This window comes from Nothobranchius furzeri, chromosome 11, assembly GCF_043380555.1.
Source record: "Nothobranchius furzeri strain GRZ-AD chromosome 11, NfurGRZ-RIMD1, whole genome shotgun sequence".
NCBI classification, from domain to species: domain Eukaryota; kingdom Metazoa; phylum Chordata; class Actinopteri; order Cyprinodontiformes; family Nothobranchiidae; genus Nothobranchius; species Nothobranchius furzeri.
The window spans coordinates 10709143-10721986 of record NC_091751.1 but is presented as its reverse complement, the minus strand read 5'-3'; positions in this window follow the sequence as shown (position 1 = coordinate 10721986).

The following is a 12844-nucleotide window of genomic DNA, read 5'->3' as shown; positions in this document are numbered from 1 at the left end:
CCGACGGTCGCGTCGACTACAATGTGCCTCATTGCGACTGGAGAGGCGTATGTGATCCTTTGCAAATCGACAACACCACCGCCGTCGAGTGCGAAGTCACGGTCGGCGGCGTGTTGTCCTTACTGTGCCCCATACAATGTGACGGTCCGTGTGACGGACCGGTGTGTTACGACCCGACTAACGAAATGTATCAGGTGATAACATTGCATCCGCCCATTACAGCGGAGCGAGCGTTTCGCCACACTCCCAAACCAAGGTTAATAGTTGTAGCGCACGCCCTTTCGGATCTCGGTGCACGCGAAACACTGGCGTACACTCACAACATCACGCTCGAGACAGCTCAAGCCTTACGCGAAACAAAGGACGTGTTCAAATCCATAGAGAATATACAGTCTTTAGCGTATGTGTATATAAAGAAGGTCGATGACATTTACAGACCCGGCGGCGTGGGCACCACAGTAGAACAACAAGGTGCTCTCAAGCGCACACAGATACTGGCTGCATTATCACTCGTGATGTCTATCCTGACATGCCCGTTTCTGATTTCTATGTATATTAAATTATGACAAGAGCTACGGTGGTTACGATTACAGTCTGACCACGTGCCTTAGTTTCTGCTAGTGACCTATAAATACATATACCCACTTGCTCTCACTGCCATTAAAGCGGCTGTACCCACACGTACAACACCCAAGAAAAAAAATGATCTCGCTGTCTGTACTGGGTGTACTCTCAGTAGTCGCAGTTACTCAGGCCATGGTGATACGCTCACATAACGCCTCTGAGATACGTCCCATCACACCACCTCCTAGACTACTCGCGAAGGAGTATTCAACACCCCCTTTGTACGAAGACAACCATTATAACGAGCACAGCACAACGCTTGCCGCACGCGAAGACATCATACAGGAGACAACGCTACCACCTGTCATGAGAACAACGGATTCGAGTGACAATGATCGCGACTATGACGAGCACATTACAACACCCTCTGTGCACGAAGACCAGGTGCAGGAGACAACGCTACCACCTGTCGTGAGAAACAAGAGTTTGGTTAACAATGATCATCAACGTGTCCCATTGTAAACGGGCGCGCCATCGCACACATCGTACATGTGTGTTAACCCACCTGTATGCGACAGACTTTGTGTGTTGCATGACATCGAGATGTATTGATGTCTGTGTCAATACAGGACTCTCTAAGCTGGGAGCTGGACGCTAACAACCCGTGCATGCGCCACACAAAAGAAAACTCGACTAACTACAAAACGCATATTGTGATGTAGAAAGTTGGCTCGACTGTTTGAATCAGCTGCAGCTGCGGTTTACTCACGAAGTGAATCGCACGCTTGTTAGAAGTACATTCGGAGCACTTAAAAAATACATCGCTCTCATCGAGTTCCGTCTCAGCGTTCACCGGCTGATGGGCAAGAGCGTGACATGGGATCGCCAGGAACTTACTTAAGGACTATCATCTCATTTGGCATTTACTCACGGACCCAAGAAACCAGTTCCGAAAAATGGTTGAGAATTCTAACTTGTCTAATAGCAACTGGAAGATATGTTGCGTCATAAGCCTCTGATGGTTCACAAGGTGCACGGTCCACTCGAAATCCTAATGCTGTATTTGTAGTACATACACTAAGTCTTCTCTGTTGATGTCAGACTAGAGTTTTATTAGAGTTTTACTTTGCAACAATGGGATTCGAGCAATTGATGTGTATATTTTTAATAGTGCACAATGCTACTATTCCTAGGCTGAATGTATGACATGGCTCTTATGTATCATTATGTGTCGTTTCCATTAAGTACTAATTTAAATAAAGTCCCTCTGTCCTCAGTGCTAGGTTGTGGGTTTAATACACATTATTATGAAAAACCTGTTGAATAGTATAATAACAATATTCCTGTAAAAGTAATTTAGTAATGAACAACCTCAGTTCTGTGAAAGAACATCATGTCTGTGATCTGTACACTGCAGGCCTGACCGGGGTTTGCACGCAAGGGCCTGTGTGTGTGTGTGTGTGTGTGTGTGTGTGTGTGTGTGTGTGTGTGTGTGTGTGTGTGTGTGTGTGTGTGTGTGTGTGTGTGTGTGTGTGTGTGTGTGTGAAACAAATAAAGATAAATATAGCTAGTGCGGCCATGATCGGTCGTGCAGGGTAGAGGCTGCGCGAAAACGCCTCTAAAAAAAAGCGCATGCCCACGCCCGATCCGTGGAAGCACGTAGAACTAGCAAACGTACTAGCAGAAATCAACGATCGCACACGAGTCATTGAGTGTGTACATGGTTCGTCTGCGTGTGTGGCATTGGGCAATCTAGCGGCAACTGAGTGGCCTGAAGGCGGAACCGGCCAACCCGTCGCCCTCACCATCGTTGCGCTTCGAGATGAACTATTGCTAAAGATGATCAGCCTCATCAACCACGACACTACCAGAGTAGCTCGTAACGACGACCCTCTCCGCGACCTCGCGGCCAGTGTGCGCAGTGTACAGCAAATGACAAACGATGTTGCGAGCGATATATCGGAAAAACTTTGCACTGACACGACGGTCGCCACTGCAGGTTGTGTGAGTCTCGCGCAAAGTGCCATATCAAACGTGCGGAAGCTAGTGACAAGCAACTTCACCAGATCCGTAGATTCTGCATACGCTCGGATACGAATAAAAGTATCGAGAGATAACACCGACACGAGTTGCGCGACGGCGCTGGCTGCAGTCGCTACAACACTGGATTTATTAATCAACGTAATTGTGATCTTAATGGCGTATCGAGTGTGCACCAGAAACTACAACCAGTACTACAGAAAACTGGCATGAGGGTCACGGTCTAACGTTATGTTGGTGTCTCGCATCGACCGACGACGGCCGTTTGCCAGCGGCTGAAAATGGCACAGTTGACGAAATGGAAACGCCGACCGTCGATAGTGCACTCTCGCAAGTTCCAACCGCACCATCTCAGGAGACAGACCACAGAGTCATATTAGCGGAGGGTGGATAGAAAATGAGCAAACCGCCGCAACCGCCCAATTACATACTATACGAGTTCAACATAGAGTGGAGTAAGAAGTTACTACCGATTGTATTTCCAACGTGCAAGCAGCTGGTGTGTGACGCTTTACTTGAGTATCACAGAGGTTGCGATGTCATGTGTTCCACGAGCGCATGGAAACAAGTGAACGAACTTCTACGGACCGTACTGTTGGGGTATGAGTGAGCTGTAAAATCAATACACGCTAGACATGCGGACTTTGCCGTGTTACTGGACACGCATATCGCCACAACAAAACCGGGTCAAGTGTTCGGGGCGTCACCGCGCTCGACTATACACGTCTTGGCCTACCACGAGTACATCAGCCCACAGATCCTAAGCGAGGTCGAAGCTGTTGTGTCAACCAAACGCAAATTCAGCACAGCCGTGTGCGCTAAGACAAGTCCCTCTAGACTGCTGGAAACTTTGGAAACGTGGAAGGCTGGCGTGTAGGCGCTTTCTACACATCTCAACGGTATGATCGCGATACTCTCGGCCGCACAACAACTAATGGTCATGTGTTCGGAAGGTCTGATCAGGTCTGACATGACCGGTTGTCAATCGACGTCGAGCGTGCACTCACACACGGATATCATGGCGGACAGTAAAGCGACGGCGACCTCTACGCTCACGTTGAACGCCGATGTTTCGAAGGGCAATCGAGTGTGTTGGCTGACGAAAGCTATGGTGACCGACGGTCGCGTCGACTACAATGTGCCTCATTGCGACTGGAGAGGCGTATGTGATCCTTTGCAAATCGACAACACCACCGCCGTCGAGTGCGAAGTCACGGTCGGCGGCGTGTTGTCCTTACTGTGCCCCATACAATGTGACGGTCCGTGTGACGGACCGGTGTGTTACGACCCGACTAACGAAATGTATCAGGTGATAACATTGCATCCGCCCATTACAGCGGAGCGAGCGTTTCGCCACACTCCCAAACCAAGGTTAATAGTTGTAGCGCACGCCCTTTCGGATCTCGGTGCACGCGAAACACTGGCGTACACTCACAACATCACGCTCGAGACAGCTCAAGCCTTACGCGAAACAAAGGACGTGTTCAAATCCATAGAGAATATACAGTCTTTAGCGTATGTGTATATAAAGAAGGTCGATGACATTTACAGACCCGGCGGCGTGGGCACCACAGTAGAACAACAAGGTGCTCTCAAGCGCACACAGATACTGGCTGCATTATCACTCGTGATGTCTATCCTGACATGCCCGTTTCTGATTTCTATGTATATTAAATTATGACAAGAGCTACGGTGGTTACGATTACAGTCTGACCACGTGCCTTAGTTTCTGCTAGTGACCTATAAATACATATACCCACTTGCTCTCACTGCCATTAAAGCGGCTGTACCCACACGTACAACACCCAAGAAAAAAAATGATCTCGCTGTCTGTACTGGGTGTACTCTCAGTAGTCGCAGTTACTCAGGCCATGGTGATACGCTCACATAACGCCTCTGAGATACGTCCCATCACACCACCTCCTAGACTACTCGCGAAGGAGTATTCAACACCCCCTTTGTACGAAGACAACCATTATAACGAGCACAGCACAACGCTTGCCGCACGCGAAGACATCATACAGGAGACAACGCTACCACCTGTCATGAGAACAACGGATTCGAGTGACAATGATCGCGACTATGACGAGCACATTACAACACCCTCTGTGCACGAAGACCAGGTGCAGGAGACAACGCTACCACCTGTCGTGAGAAACAAGAGTTTGGTTAACAATGATCATCAACGTGTCCCATTGTAAACGGGCGCGCCATCGCACACATCGTACATGTCTGTTAACCCACCTGTATGCGACAGACTTTGTGTGTTGCATGACATCGAGATGTATTGATGTCTGTGTCAATACAGGACTCTCTAAGCTGGGAGCTGGACGCTAACAACCCGTGCATGCGCCACACAAAAGAAAACTCGACTAACTACAAAACACATATTGTGATGTAGAAAGTTGGCTCGACTGTTTGAATCAGCTGCAGCTGCGGTTTACTCACGAAGTGAATCGCACGCTTGTTAGAAGTACATTCGGAGCACTTAAAAAATACATCGCTCTCATCGAGTTCCGTCTCAGCGTTCACCGGCTGATGGGCAAGAGCGTGACATGGGATCGCCAGGAACTTACTTAAGGACTATCATCTCATTTGGCATTTACTCACGGACCCAAGAAACCAGTTCCGAAAAATGGTTGAGAATTCTAACTTGTCTAATAGCAACTGGAAGATATGTTGCGTCATAAGCCTCTGATGGTTCACAAGGTGCACGGTCCACTCGAAATCCTAATGCTGTATTTGTAGTACATACACTAAGTCTTCTCTGTTGATGTCAGACTAGAGTTTTATTAGAGTTTTACTTTGCAACAATGGGATTCGAGCAATTGATGTGTATATTTTTAATAGTGCACAATGCTACTATTCCTAGGCTGAATGTATGACATGGCTCTTATGTATCATTATGTGTCGTTTCCATTAAGTACTAATTTAAATAAAGTCCCTCTGTCCTCAGTGCTAGGTTGTGGGTTTAATACACATTATTATGAAAAACCTGTTGAATAGTATAATAACAATATTCCTGTAAAAGTAATTTAGTAATGAACAACCTCAGTTCTGTGAAAGAACATCATGTCTGTGATCTGTACACTGCAGGCCTGACCGGGGTTTGCACGCAAGGGCCTGTGTGTGTGTGTGTGTGTGTGTGTGTGTGTGTGTGTGTGTGTGTGTGTGTGTGTGTGTGTGTGTGTGTGTGTGTGTGTGTGTGTGTGTGTGTGTGTGTGTGTGTGTGTGTGTGTGTGTGTGTGTGTGTGTGAAACAAATAAAGATAAATATAGCTAGTGCGGCCATGATCGGTCGTGCAGGGTAGAGGCTGCGCGAAAACGCCTCTAAAAAAAAGCGCATGCCCACGCCCGATCCGTGGAAGCACGTAGAACTAGCAAACGTACTAGCAGAAATCAACGATCGCACACGAGTCATTGAGTGTGTACATGGTTCGTCTGCGTGTGTGGCATTGGGCAATCTAGCGGCAACTGAGTGGCCTGAAGGCGGAACCGGCCAACCCGTCGCCCTCACCATCGTTGCGCTTCGAGATGAACTATTGCTAAAGATGATCAGCCTCATCAACCACGACACTACCAGAGTAGCTCGTAACGACGACCCTCTCCGCGACCTCGCGGCCAGTGTGCGCAGTGTACAGCAAATGACAAACGATGTTGCGAGCGATATATCGGAAAAACTTTGCACTGACACGACGGTCGCCACTGCAGGTTGTGTGAGTCTCGCGCAAAGTGCCATATCAAACGTGCGGAAGCTAGTGACAAGCAACTTCACCAGATCCGTAGATTCTGCATACGCTCGGATACAAATAAAAGTATCGAGAGATAACACCGACACGAGTTGCGCGACGGCGCTGGCTGCAGTCGCTACAACACTGGATTTATTAATCAACGTAATTGTGATCTTAATGGCGTATCGAATGTGCACCAGAAACTACAACCAGTACTACAGAAAACTGGCATGAGGGTCACGGTCTAACGTTATGTTGGTGTCTCGCATCGACCGACGACGGCCGTTTGCCAGCGGCTGAAAATGGCACAGTTGACGAAATGGAAACGCCGACCGTCGATAGTGCACTCTCGCAAGTTCCAACCGCACCATCTCAGGAGACAGACCACAGAGTCATATTAGCGGAGGGTGGATAGAAAATGAGCAAACCGCCGCAACCGCCCAATTACATACTATACGAGTTCAACATAGAGTGGAGTAAGAAGTTACTACCGATTGTATTTCCAACGTGCAAGCAGCTGGTGTGTGACGCTTTACTTGAGTATCACAGAGGTTGCGATGTCCTGTGTTCCACGAGCGCATGGAAACAAGTGAACGAACTTCTACGGACCGTACTGTTGGGGTATGAGTGAGCTGTAAAATCAATACACGCTAGACATGCGGACTTTGCCGTGTTACTGGACACGCATATCGCCACAACAAAACCGGGTCAAGTGTTCGGGGCGTCACCGCGCTCGACTATACACGTCTTGGCCTACCACGAGTACATCAGCCCACAGATCCTAAGCGAGGTCGAAGCTGTTGTGTCAACCAAACGCAAATTCAGCACAGCCGTGTGCGCTAAGACAAGTCCCTCTAGACTGCTGGAAACTTTGGAAACGTGGAAGGCTGGCGTGTAGGCGCTTTCTACACATCTCAACGGTATGATCGCGATACTCTCGGCCGCACAACAACTAATGGTCATGTGTTCGGAAGGTCTGATCAGGTCTGACATGACCGGTTGTCAATCGACGTCGAGCGTGCACTCACACACGGATATCATGGCGGACAGTAAAGCGACGGCGACCTCTACGCTCACGTTGAACGCCGATGTTTCGAAGGGCAATCGAGTGTGTTGGCTGACGAAAGCTATGGTGACCGACGGTCGCGTCGACTACAATGTGCCTCATTGCGACTGGAGAGGCGTATGTGATCCTTTGCAAATCGACAACACCACCGCCGTCGAGTGCGAAGTCACGGTCGGCGGCGTGTTGTCCTTACTGTGCCCCATACAATGTGACGGTCCGTGTGACGGACCGGTGTGTTACGACCCGATTAACGAAATGTATCAGGTGATAACATTGCATCCGCCCATTACAGCGGAGCGAGCGTTTCGCCACACTCCCAAACCAAGGTTAATAGTTGTAGCGCACGCCCTTTCGGATCTCGGTGCACGCGAAACACTGGCGTACACTCACAACATCACGCTCGAGACAGCTCAAGCCTTACGCGAAACAAAGGACGTGTTCAAATCCATAGAGAATATACAGTCTTTAGCGTATGTGTATATAAAGAAGGTCGATGACATTTACAGACCCGGCGGCGTGGGCACCACAGTAGAACAACAAGGTGCTCTCAAGCGCACACAGATACTGGCTGCATTATCACTCGTGATGTCTATCCTGACATGCCCGTTTCTGATTTCTATGTATATTAAATTATGACAAGAGCTACGGTGGTTACGATTACAGTCTGACCACGTGCCTTAGTTTCTGCTAGTGACCTATAAATACATATACCCACTTGCTCTCACTGCCATTAAAGCGGCTGTACCCACACGTACAACACCCAAGAAAAAAAATGATCTCGCTGTCTGTACTGGGTGTACTCTCAGTAGTCGCAGTTACTCAGGCCATGGTGATACGCTCACATAACGCCTCTGAGATACGTCCCATCACACCACCTCCTAGACTACTCGCGAAGGAGTATTCAACACCCCCTTTGTACGAAGACAACCATTATAACGAGCACAGCACAACGCTTGCCGCACGCGAAGACATCATACAGGAGACAACGCTACCACCTGTCATGAGAACAACGGATTCGAGTGACAATGATCGCGACTATGACGAGCACATTACAACACCCTCTGTGCACGAAGACCAGGTGCAGGAGACAACGATACCACCTGTCGTGAGAAACAAGAGTTTGGTTAACAATGATCATCAACGTGTCCCATTGTAAACGGGCGCGCCATCGCACACATCGTACATGTGTGTTAACCCACCTGTATGCGACAGACTTTGTGTGTTGCATGACATCGAGATGTATTGATGTCTGTGTCAATACAGGACTCTCTAAGCTGGGAGCTGGACGCTAACAACCCGTGCATGCGCCACACAAAAGAAAACTCGACTAACTACAAAACGCATATTGTGATGTAGAAAGTTGGCTCGACTGTTTGAATCAGCTGCAGCTGCGGTTTACTCACGAAGTGAATCGCACGCTTGTTAGAAGTACATTCGGAGCACTTAAAAAATACATCGCTCTCATCGAGTTCCGTCTCAGCGTTCACCGGCTGATGGGCAAGAGCGTGACATGGGATCGCCAGGAACTTACTTAAGGACTATCATCTCATTTGGCATTTACTCACGGACCCAAGAAACCAGTTCCGAAAAATGGTTGAGAATTCTAACTTGTCTAATAGCAACTGGAAGATATGTTGCGTCATAAGCCTCTGATGGTTCACAAGGTGCACGGTCCACTCGAAATCCTAATGCTGTATTTGTAGTACATACACTAAGTCTTCTCTGTTGATGTCAGACTAGAGTTTTATTAGAGTTTTACTTTGCAACAATGGGATTCGAGCAATTGATGTGTATATTTTTAATAGTGCACAATGCTACTATTCCTAGGCTGAATGTATGACATGGCTCTTATGTATCATTATGTGTCGTTTCCATTAAGTACTAATTTAAATAAAGTCCCTCTGTCCTCAGTGCTAGGTTGTGGGTTTAATACACATTATTATGAAAAACCTGTTGAATAGTATAATAACAATATTCCTGTAAAAGTAATTTAGTAATGAACAACCTCAGTTCTGTGAAAGAACATCATGTCTGTGATCTGTACACTGCAGGCCTGACCGGGGTTTGCACGCAAGGGCCTGTGTGTGTGTGTGTGTGTGTGTGTGTGTGTGTGTGTGTGTGTGTGTGTGTGTGTGTGTGTGTGTGTGTGTGTGTGTGTGTGTGTGTGTGTGTGTGTGTGTGTGTGTGTGTGTGTGAAACAAATAAAGATAAATATAGCTAGTGCGGCCATGATCGGTCGTGCAGGGTAGAGGCTGCGCGAAAACGCCTCTAAAAAAAAGCGCATGCCCACGCCCGATCCGTGGAAGCACGTAGAACTAGCAAACGTACTAGCAGAAATCAACGATCGCACACGAGTCATTGAGTGTGTACATGGTTCGTCTGCGTGTGTGGCATTGGGCAATCTAGCGGCAACTGAGTGGCCTGAAGGCGGAACCGGCCAACCCGTCGCCCTCACCATCGTTGCGCTTCGAGATGAACTATTGCTAAAGATGATCAGCCTCATCAACCACGACACTACCAGAGTAGCTCGTAACGACGACCCTCTCCGCGACCTCGCGGCCAGTGTGCGCAGTGTACAGCAAATGACAAACGATGTTGCGAGCGATATATCGGAAAAACTTTGCACTGACACGACGGTCGCCACTGCAGGTTGTGTGAGTCTCGCGCAAAGTGCCATATCAAACGTGCGGAAGCTAGTGACAAGCAACTTCACCAGATCCGTAGATTCTGCATACGCTCGGATACGAATAAAAGTATCGAGAGATAACACCGACACGAGTTGCGCGACGGCGCTGGCTGCAGTCGCTACAACTCTGGATTTATTAATCAACGTAATTGTGATCTTAATGGCGTATCGAGTGTGCACCAGAAACTACAACCAGTACTACAGAAAACTGGCATGAGGGTCACGGTCTAACGTTATGTTGGTGTCTCGCATCGACCGACGACGGCCGTTTGCCAGCGGCTGAAAATGGCACAGTTGACGAAATGGAAACGCCGACCGTCGATAGTGCACTCTCGCAAGTTCTAACCGCACCATCTCAGGAGACAGACCACTTAGTCATATTAGCGGAGGGTAGATAGAAAATGCGCAAATCGCCGCAACCGCCCATATACATACTATACGAGTTCAACATAAAGTGGAGTAAGAAGTTACTACCGATTGTATTTCCAATGTGCAAGCAGCTGGTGTGTGACGCTTTACTTGAGTATCACAGAGGTTGCGATGTCCTGTGTTCCACGAGCGCATGGAAACAAGTGAACGAACTTCTACGGACCGTACTGTTGGGGTATGAGCGAGCTGTAAAATCAATACACGCTAGACACGCGGACTTTGCCGCATTAATGGACACGCATATCGCCACAACAAAACAGGGTCAAGTGTTCGGGGCGTCACCGCGCTCGACTATGCACGTCTTGGCCTACCACGAGTACATGAGCCCACAGATCCTAAGCGAGGTCGAAGCCGTTTTGTCTACCCAACGCAAATTCAGCACAGCCGTGCGCGCTAAGACAAGTCCCTCTAGACTGCTGGAAACTTTGGAAACGTGGAAGGCTGGCGTGTACGCGCTTTCTACACATCTCAACGGTATGATCGCGATACTCTCGGCCGCACAACAACTAATGGTCATGTGTTCGGAAGGTCTGATCAGGTCTGACATGACCGGTTGTCAATCCACGTCGAGCGTGCACTCACACACGGATATCCTGGCCTACAGTAAAGCGACGGCGACCTCTACGCTCACGTTGATCGCCGATGTTTCGAAGGGCAATCGAATGTGTTGGCTGACGAAAGCTATGGTGACCGACGGACGCGTCGACTACAATGTGCCTCATTGCGACTGGAGAGGCGTATGTGATCCTTTGCAAATTGACAACACCACCGCGGTCGAGTGCAAAGCCACGGTCGGCGGCGTGTTGTCCTTACTGTGTCCCATACAATGTGACGATCCGTGTCACGGACCGGTGTGTTACGACCTGACTAACGAAACGTACCAGGTGATAACATTGCATCCGCCCATTACAGCGGAGCGAGCGTTTCGCCACACTCCCAAACCAAGGTTCTTTATATACACATACGCTAAAGACTGTATATTCTCTATGGATTTGAACACGTCCTTTGTTTCGCGTAAGGCTTGAGCTGTCTCGAGCGTGATGTTGTGAGTGTACGCCAGTGTTTCGCGTGCACCGAGATCCGAAAGGGCGTGCGCTACAACTATTAACCTTGGTTTGGGAGTGTGGCGAAACGCTCGCTCCGCTGTAATGGGCGGATGCAATGTTATCACCTGATACATTTCGTTAGTCGGGTCGTAACACACCGGTCCGTCACACGGACCGTCACATTGTATGGGGCACAGTAAGGACAACACGCCGCCGACCGTGACTTCGCACTCGACGGCGGTGGTGTTGTCGATTTGCAAAGGATCACATACGCCTCTCCAGTCGCAATGAGGCACATTGTAGTCGACGCGACCGTCGGTCACCATAGCTTTCGTCAGCCAACACACTTGATTGCCCTTCGAAACATCGGCGTTCAACGTGAGCGTAGAGGTCGCCGTCGCTTTACTGTCCGCCATGATATCCGTGTGTGAGTGCACGCTCGACGTCGATTGACAACCGGTCATGTCAGACCTGATCAGACCTTCCGAACACATGACCATTAGTTGTTGTGCGGCCGAGAGTATCGCGATCATACCGTTGAGATGTGTAGAAAGCGCCTACACGCCAGCCTTCCACGTTTCCAAAGTTTCCAGCAGTCTAGAGGGACTTGTCTTAGCGCACACGGCTGTGCTGAATTTGCGTTTGGTTGACACAACAGCTTCGACCTCGCTTAGGATCTGTGGGCTGATGTACTCGTGGTAGGCCAAGACGTGTATAGTCGAGCGCGGTGACGCCCCGAACACTTGACCCGGTTTTGTTGTGGCGATATGCGTGTCCAGTAACACGGCAAAGTCCGCATGTCTAGCGTGTATTGATTTTACAGCTCACTCATACCCCAACAGTACGGTCCGTAGAAGTTCGTTCACTTGTTTCCATGCGCTCGTGGAACACAGGACATCGCAACCTCTGTGATACTCAAGTAAAGCGTCACACACCAGCTGCTTGCACGTTGGAAATACAATCGGTAGTAACTTCTTACTCCACTCTATGTTGAACTCGTATAGTATGTAATTGGGCGGTTGCGGCGGTTTGCTCATTTTCTATCCACCCTCCGCTAATATGACTCTGTGGTCTGTCTCCTGAGATGGTGCGGTTGGAACTTGCGAGAGTGCACTATCGACGGTCGGCGTTTCCATTTCGTCAACTGTGCCATTTTCAGCCGCTGGCAAACGGCCGTCGTCGGTCGATGCGAGACACCAACATAACGTTAGACCGTGACCCTCATGCCAGTTTTCTGTAGTACTGGTTGTAGTTTCTGGTGCACACTCGATACGCCATTAAGA